This window comes from Vanellus vanellus (assembly GCF_965231255.1).
Source record: "Vanellus vanellus genome assembly, chromosome: 3".
NCBI lineage: Eukaryota > Metazoa > Chordata > Aves > Charadriiformes > Charadriidae > Vanellus > Vanellus vanellus.
In genome coordinates, this window is record NC_138907.1 from 125,586,136 (window position 1) to 125,595,830 (window position 9,695).

Below are 9,695 nucleotides of genomic sequence, written 5' to 3' on the forward strand. Positions count from 1 at the left end.
CCTAAACAACTGTCCACAGCACTGTTTGCTTTGCTGGCTTCTGTAAATGTCTATAAGACCTGTTAAAATGAAGCTGGTTGAGTTCATTAACATGTACATTGAAAAAAAAAGAAAAAACAAAACAAAAAACTGCATAAAAACCCAAACCGAAACAAAACTCACTGTTCAAAGGGAAAAAAAAGGAACAAAGCACCCAGGGCTGGTTCATTGTTTGTTACTGCTACAGTGGTTCATAATTGCTTATGTTTTAAGTCATTTTTAAAAGGACTGACATACCCAGAGAACTGATCTGTGGCTTATAAGCACAATGGGCTCTTGGACGTTTATTAGAAGATGTGGTCAGCTTGTGTCCAAGGGCACTGGATATAGTCAGGGTATGGCAAGTTCCATACTTCAGAGGAAAGTGAACGGAAAGGAATTTGCTCCTTCTGTTTCTTTCTGCCTGGTCTCTGCTAGATAATGCGGGAAAGAGTTTCAAGGCAGTTGGTGAAAGGTTAGAGAGGAATCATTCTCCAAAAATCAATGGAGAACAGGAATGACTGCTCAGAACTGGGCAGCAAAGCACTGGGTGATAATGGCATAAGCAGACAAAATCCAAGGATTGACATCTGTTCACTGAGACCGTTCTGTGGTGTGAAACAACTCACCTTGACTGGAGACGAGACATGCTTCAAAAGTACACTCCTGGTCAAAAATAGACACTACAGGAGATACTGTGCAGCCTCTAAAGCACCTCTCCCTCCATTGGGGGTGGGGATTTTTTTGAAGATAAGAGTGGAAGGCAACACACCCATAACAGGTGTTCAAGAAACCAAGTCAGCTTGTTGGTCCTCTACGAAAGGCAAATCTTCATAAAAACAAAGCTGATTGTTTTTCACGTGCTTCCTCCCTTATTGCTATTACCATAAACGCGGTTTTAGAATAATCTAAATACTATACATCATGGCCACGAATTCTCGAACAAAAAGCCTCAGAGCTGCTGGGTAAGAGCAGAGAAACACGGGGCTGCACGGTGGAAGAAGTGGAAAAGATGCAGCAGAAGAACGACATTCTTAGAGGTGAGAGTTGGGCAGAAGCTTTAGTTATCCCGTAACTGAGGCAAACACTCGGTCCCCATAAAGAAAACTTCTAAATTTCTATTGCTTATTGTACCACAAGACCTACTGTAACAACTCTCCCTATATGTCTTGCACATTTTCACACAAGTGCAATTTGTCGGGGTCAGAGCCCTGAGCCCTGATGCATGGGAACATTGCATTTCAAAGCAGTGCATAAAAGTTTACTTTTATTATTCTTATTAGGACTTTTTCTGGTATTACTTACTGCATTCAATTTGTTCTTCCCATTCCTCCGATGAGCAAAGTGCAGAAGCTCCCATACCAGTGTAACTGCTCCATCCCTTTGATGTCAGCTCTACTGCAATTTTCAGGTCGTGGTAGGCACTCAGTTCAGTCCCTTCATGGGTAACTGAGTCACCCACCATGCGCTGAAACCCACCAGACTAGTTTCTCAAAAGTCTGTCACAGACAGCTCAGAGGTGCCCATTGGGTATGCTTAATTATTAACCTAAGTTACTTGCTGCTGTTAACTGTTTTGTTCCAAGTCTTTAATTACCACAAGGGAGTAACCTGGAATTGTTCTGCTATTGATATATGACTAGATCCGCCAACAGGAGGACAATGAATCCATTTTGTCCCCTTATTCCCCCAGAACATGACAGAAAAGCTGGTGGAATGGTTTCTTAACATGCTGATATCCAGTCTGGGAGTGACTTTCACAACAAGTGGACGTCAGGGTCTCCTTATATACTTTTAATTCAATTTTTCCATGGCATTCCCAACCATGACATATTTGGCAGGAATTCTGCCCAAAGGGTGTTTAGACCTCTTCCCACATGCCAAGTACCTACACCCCTGCAGGTCCTTATTACAGCCAGTGGTGGAAGACAGTGCAGTGGCCTTACACAGTATCACTCACCCCATAGAGAACCATGTGCCTTCACTGGCTGCAGGGAAGACCAAATCCAGCCTACATCAGATGCTGAATAGCTGTGTGAACATTGCCCCTATTCCCACCTCTGCACCCATCTATTTGAAGCCAAAATGGTGTTTGGTGGAGCCACCAGAAACATGATGGATTGCTGAGCCCCTGCACTAACATGGATGTCTTCATGGGTGTTTCCACCGAAATTCAGAGGAAGCTCTCAGACACCACAGCATAACTACAGTTTAATGAGTTACTGTGCACCAGTCAAACAACAGCAGTACATTTGCACGCTCTTACCTCATCCTCAAAGGAAGGTGGGAACAGGCTTGCTTGATCTTCCTCGGCCTCAATTCAGAGACACAAAGTCACAGGCAATCAACCTTCAGGGAAGTTCTGGACCTCTGCCCAGCAGTGGAACCAGTTATGTTTGGTTTATCCTTAGGCCAAGCCTCAATGTCTCAGCTGCATATAGCCAATGATTACAGGAACCCAATGAAAGTTAACCCTATCCTGCTCAGTAGTCAATGCTCAATTTACTTATCTGCCAGAATTACACTGGAAAAACATTTAGAAAAAAAAAAGTAAACTTGAAGGAATTAAAAAAAAAAAAAGTATTGCCAAATAAAAGGAAGTTCAAATACCATAATTTGAACACAGCAGACAGAGCCAGATGCTGGTAACAGGGCCCACTGACAGCGCTGAATGAGGAGATGGACCAGGTCCGGGGTCCCTCCAGGGAGCCCACTCAGAAGCAAGAGGAGACAGGACTGGATGCTCAACTACAAAACATGGTCCCACGATCCAGCTAGAAAGCAGGACTAGAGATGGGATGAAGACCAATACTCCTACAACATAACTCATAGAGGGGCTGCAGGCCCAAAGCTGAGGTTAAATAGCACTCCTGACCCATGGGCAGGGTGTGGGTGGGGTCCCAGGTGAGGCTCATCAGCTCCATTAAGGCTTATTGCTGCCCTCAGGGCTGTGACATTTCTGCTCCTGACATACTCAGTCACTCAAATTCTTTACATCATAGTGAGCAAAGAGGTGAGAGTTATCACCTCTGTCATTCTGTGTAGCATTTTGTGATCCAGTCCTAAGGAAAAGCTTTAGATAGGAAAAAATCAAAAAAATGTCCAAGGTTTGCAGAGCCAAAGGATTTGATTGGGACGAGGAGTTCATTCTTTGCAAAAAGTCACAGGTTAGGTAAGACACTGCATGGGGAACCATCCCTCTGAAGGAGCCGACATGTGAAAAGAAAGAGAGAAGGTGGTGAAGAATATTGTCCTTAACAATGAGAAAAAGAGACCCATAATTCAGACCAGGAGAGGAAAGGTTGAGTCATGCAGGGGTCTTGTTGTATGAAGTGTAAATACTCTCCCACTACAAGCTGATGGCCACGTTTAGGTATGATTACCCACCAAAAAGCAAAGCAGTATAGTTCGATGAATAAGTGCAAGTTTGTGTATGTGTACAAGCAATTTTTTTCCTACTGAAGGAAAGTTCTGCTCAAAACCATCGCCCCGGGCCATCTGGTTTTGTTTGCTTGCAGTTACTCATTTGGAGGTTGCAGATTTTAGGTGTATGAGTAGAAATAGCGTTACGGACAGGCTCAGCGTCGGGAATCTGAGAAATGTTCCCGCGTCGCAACCAGAAAGGACATAGAGAAAAGCAGGAGGTGTGAGCAGTAGAACTTCGTCACTAGGTGGAAGTATGGAGCCGTTGAAGACCTGTCTACCACTTTTAACACAACTGAAGGCCAGCCAGGCTGTCACTGCTCTGTCCCACACACCGTCTAGGACAGCTTTCTGTTAACCCCCTGCACCTGAAGGAAAGAGGACGACCCAGCAGACAGAGCACAGGAAAAGGAGATGTGGGACCTATTCCCAGCTCTTTCACTCACTAACCCATGATTTGGTCCAAACAGCATCATCTTGAAGTCACCTGTGTGTAAAATGGGGCGACAGCGCACTGCCCATGAGGCCTTTGGCAGGGCAGGTGCTCTCCAAGGGTAGCAGCATCTTCTGGAGACACTGTTTCCCCAGGACTTGGGGCATTTCTGGGATGCAAAGACTTTACAGGAGCCAAGTGAGGGCTCCCCTCATGCTCCTCCCAGCCATCGCACGGCGGCCACCTCGCGAGAGGAATGTGGCAGTTGTTGAACACCACATGGCATCACCCAGCTGAACAGCTGAGGGGAGGATAATGTGGGATAAGGCGAGGTTTAGCAATTTTGTCTGCAACCGCTCAGGAGCTCCCCTCCTCCCTCCCAGCCCTGCTGGTCCGTGCACCACCCCACGCTGAGGGCACCAGCCTTTCCTGCCTGCTCCTCACCAAAATCAGACACCACCGTGAGAGAACGATGTGGGAACGCTGCCTGGACTCACCACCCCTGCATCCACACCTGCAAACAGAGCATAAAGCACCCCAAAGGAAAGCAAGCCTCAGAGGGCTCGTGCTTGGACCAGCAGCATCATGTTTCTCTAGGACACGGTTGTTGATAAGCAGCCATCCTCCAACACAAGTTGTGCCATGCTGGACACAGGTGCTGGACACATAGTGGGGAAAATCAACATGAAACTGCTTGAACTTGGAGAGTAAGCCCAGACACGGGTCTTGGAGAAAGGTCTGTGCTTTCCAGCTTGGCACTGTTGGTAGTTAGTGTCCTCTTCCAGCCCTTACCTGTCACATTTGTCATTTCCCAAGGAACCTGCAAACTGTGTGCCCAAGAGCAGATGGGTTATCCACTCACACCACCAACCTCCTGCCTCTGTCCCTGGGAAGGTAATGGAGCGACTCATTCTGGACGTCATCTCCAAACACGTTGAGGAACAGGAAGTTATTGGAAGTGGTCAACATGGATTTACCAAGGGTAAATCATGCTTGACCAATCTGATAGCTTTCTATGATGTTATAACTGGCTGGCTGGATGAGGGGAGAGTCGTGGATGTCATCTACCTTGACTTCAGCAAGGCTTTTGACACTGTCTCCCATAATACCCTCATTAGGAAGCTGAGGAAGTATGGGCTAGATGAGGTGACAGTGAGGTGGATTGAGAGTTGGCTGCGGGACAGAACTCAGAGGGTTGTGATCAGCGGCACAGAGTCTAGTTGGAGGCCTGTAACCAGTGGTGTCCCCCAGGGGTCAGCACTCGGTCCAATTTTGTTTAATATATTCATTAATGACCTGGATGAGGGGACAGAGTGTACCATCAGCAAGTTTGCTGATGATACCAAACTGGGTGGGGTGGCTGACACCCCAGAGGGCCGTGCTGCCATCCAGCGTGACCTGGACAAGCTGGAGAGCTGGGCAGAGAAGAACCTAATGAGGTTCAACAAAAGCAAGTGCAAGGTCCTGCACCTGGGGAGGAAGAACGTAAAACACCAGTATAGGTTAGGGGCGGACCTGCTGGGAAGTAGCTCAGAGGAGAAGGATCTGGGTGTCCTGGTAGACAGTAAATTATCCATGGCCCAGCAATGTGCCCTTGTTGCCAAAAAGGCCAATGGAATCCTGGGCTGCACAGGGAAGAGTGTGGCCAGTAGGTCGAAGGAGGTCATTCTCCCCCTCTACTCTGCACTGGCGAGGCCACAACTGGAATACTGTGTCCAGTTTTGGGCTCCACAGTTCAAGAGGGACAGGGAACTGCTGGAGCGAGTGCGGTGAAGGGCAACTAAGATGATGAAGGGATTGGAGGATCTCCCTTATAAGGAAAGGCTGAGAGCTGGGACTCTTTAGCCTGGAGAAGAGAAGGCTGAGGAGAGACCTTATTAATGCTTACAAGTATCTAAAGGGTGGGCTGAAGGAGGATGGAGCCAGGCTCTTTTCAATGGTTCCCAGTGACAGGACGAGGGGCAATGGGCACAAGTTAGAACACAGGAAGTTCCGTTCAAATACACGGAAAAACTTCTTTACGGTTCGGGTGACAGAGCACTGGCACAGGCTGCCCAGGGAGGTGGTGGAGTCCCCTTCTCTGGAGATTTTCAAGACCCACCTGGATGCAGTCCTGAGTGATGTGCTCTGGGCAATCCTGCTTTAGCAGGGGAGTGGGAGTAGATGATCTCTAGAGGTCCCTTCCAACTCTGAAATTCTGTGATTCTGTGATTCTGTGAAAATCAAATCAGGATTTCTGCAAATACTGAGGATCTGAAGCAAATCTCCCAGGCATGGAAAGTCTCTGAAGAAGATTTCAGCCCTGCCCTCAGGCCAACCTGTGCTTCAAACTTTGTGGATACATCTGTGAGTGAAATAAAATCACCAAGTGTTTGGGCATTGTATTTCCATAGATCACAAATCGCAAATATGGTCTTCTGCATGGTTTTGACCCAGACCAGCTCATGTTTTTAAGGCTGTTTTGGAGTTTAATAGCATGGGTATGGCTGCAGGAACAGAAGAGGAGCCCTACAAGGTTGGCTTGCTAGGAGAGATGTAGCCTGGAAGACTACCGTGTCCCACAAGGACAGCCCCTGCACTGGCCGTGCCCCTCTGTGCAGAGCTCCCATCAGCTGCTCTTTCTTTCTATTAATACTTCACTTTTTGTGTATTGACACAAATTTCCTAGCAACCAAGGTCACAAGAGAAGGTGCTAAGAAGCCGGGCTGATTAGTAATAAATCCTGGGGTTCGATGTCTTTTTTTTCTTGAGAGGCTTGTTAGACACCAGCGGGCAGGGTGCTGAGCTGGGATTTCCAAGGGAACCTAGGGGATTTGGACACCCCGCTCTGATTGAATTTCCCTCTCTGAATCCCAGCCTTCCTCCTTATGGCCCGCAGCATCCAGCTGGGTGAAGTTGCCCATGGGAAGGTGAGTTGCGACAGTGCAGTAATGCTACGCAGGGATCTGGCATCTATCAGCCATGCTGAAAGTTGTCCCCTAGGGTCTGCAGTGGATGAATTTCTTTATTTGTAATCAGGATCCAATGGTCTCCATAGAACAGGTAAATACCTCTCACTGCTATCAAGTCACACCGTGCAGGGTGGACTGCACCTACTGCCTCCCCACTTTTAGGAGATTGAGAGCACCCTCAGTAAGTTTGCAGATGACACCAAGTTAGGTGGGAGTGTTGATCTGCTTGAAGGTAAGAAGGCTCTTCAGAGCATCCTGGACAGGCTGGATCGATGGTCTGAGGCCAATGGTATGAGGTTCAACAAGGCCAAGTGCCGGGTCCTGCACTTGGGTCACAACAACCCCATGCAGCGCTACAGACCTGGGGAGGAGCGACTGGAAAGCTGCCTGGAGGAGAAGGACCTGGGGGTATTGGTTGACAGCCAGCTGAATATGAGCCAGCAGTGTGACCAGGTGGCCAAAAAGCCCAATGATATCCTGGCCTGTATCAGGAATAGTGTAGCCAGCAGAATTAGGGAAGTGATTGTCCCACCCTACTTGACACTGGTGAGGCCCCACCTCGAACACTGTGTTCAGTTTTGGGTGCCGCAGTATAAGAAGGACATTGAGGTGCTCGAAGGTGTCCAGAGAAGGGCAATGAAGCTGATGAGGGGTCTGGAGCACAAGTCTGATGAGGAATAACTGAGGGAACTGGGGGTGTTTAGCCTGGAGAAGAGGAGGCTGAGGGGAGACCTTATTGCTCACTACAACTACCCGAAAGGAGGGTGTAGAGAGACGGGCATTGGTCACTTCTCCCAAGTAACAAGCGATAGGACAAGAGGAAATGCAACCAAGTTGTGCCAGGGGAGGTTTAGGTTAGACATTAGGAAAAACATCTACGCTGAAAGGGTTATCAAAGACTGGAACAGGCTGCCCCGGGAAGTGGTTGAATCGCCATCCTTGGATGTATTTAAAAGCCATCTAGGTATGGTGCTCAGGGACATGGCTTAGAAATGGGCCTGGTAGAGTTTGATAATGGTTGGACTTGGTGATCTTAAAGATCTTTTCAAGCCATAATGATTCTATGATTCTACAGCCCTGGGCATCCATGAAATGGGACCAACGTCACAGCCTTAAATGTCTGCCCTCACCAAGACACTCTGTTTGGTTCTGGGTTTGCTGAAAGAGGTTGAGCTTCCCACTGTGGTGAGAACCGTACCCTTTCCATCATGGTCCTAGCCACAGGAATAGGGCTGAGATAAGCTGGCTTGAGATTTTAGGTGCATCTTGTATTTTAAAATAACACATAGAAAAGTCCCATCTTTCCTTCTGAGTTTCAACGCATTTAAGTCACGAATCACTTATTTCTGGATGCTCTTAGGTCAGACAAGAAGAATAGTCAGCCAGGGGTGTGCAGAGGGATTTCAAAGCGGTGTCTGGTTTTGCCGCATTGGGTCCCTCATTAAGCACCTTGGCACAGAAATCTGAGCATGAGAAAGCCAACACAGCTGGTTCGTGAACATTTCCCAAGTCAAGAGAAGAAAGAAGCCCCTGGTAGGTCAGGAATGGCGCTTGGATGCACTTGCCTTTACTTCAGTGTTTTAGGCACCAGGCCATAATGTCCCAGCTGAGCTGCTTCCCTGTCTCCCATGATTCACACAAGGTGGGGTGGTGAAGGCAGAGAATTAACACGAACACCACATGATCTGGTCTGGGGAAGATAATAAGAATTTTACAAGAGGATTGAAAGTCAACTAAGAAGTTGAAAAGTAAAAAGTATCCTTTGTATTTATCAGGCAGTGCCAATATCTTCAAATTTCCCTTTATTCCTGCTCCTTTGCACTAAAAAAAAAGCTTTTTGTTTCCTGAAAATGTTAACATTCATATTATTAACATTTTTTTCAGATTTTAAAACCCTTTATTATCACTACCGCTATTTACACTTGCAGCCCATAGCTGAACTGCAGACTCGCTTGGCTCATTTTTTCTAGCTGATTTTCAACAGGCTCAACTCTTTCCCGTGAGAGGAAAAATGCTGGTGATTCCGGGATCCTTTCTGCATGTCTTTACAAGGTCACTTTTCAGCATGATGAAACTCTGTTGAAGTTGTTCCCATAGCTACTCTCGCTGCGTTTGAAACAGGCGATGAACTTCTTTAAATACTAAATTTATTGCCAGTGCAGCTGCTTTAATGACAGGTTTGAGGCTTCTTTGGTTTCAAGGTTGAGTGTGTTTCGGCTCGTGCCCCCTGTGGTCGCACGGGTCGCGGAGGGGATGCGAGTCGCCCTGCCGCCTGCCCATGGCAGATGCTGGAGCATGGAGGATGTGCAAGGCAACTGGGTAAGGAGAAACCAGCACCTTGCAGGAGATTTCTCTGCTGCAGCTTTGGTCCTCTCGCCCACCGGCATGCAGAAGGAGCTTCCCTTCTCCTGTGGGATCTCTGAAGCACACGGGATGGCCAAGGAAAGCAAAGGTCAAGGCTGGCTCCTGGACCCATCATGGCATAGAAATCCTCCTAAATAAAAAACACAACCACAAGAAAAAAAAAAAAAAAAAAAGCAATTTCAAGTAAAGCACTAGCTGCCTCTGTAGTGTGAAAAAAACATTCCTGTATTGAGGTCTTCCCAGAGATTTTCCTCTTCTGGGCTGCTCATAGACACCAGCTCACTCACGCTCCCATCATGCAGGGCTCAGTTTCAGTGTGATGGACCATCAGTCTCTATGTTACAGGGCTTTTTATCGTGCTAACAATAGTATCCAAGAAAGGCTACAGCTCCATTGTGCTGAGTGCTCTGTAACCACGCAACACCAGATAGCCTCCAGCCTAAAAGAGCTTTCGATTTAAATAGGGGCAAAGAAACACAATCCCACATGACTGTGAGAAAAGATGCA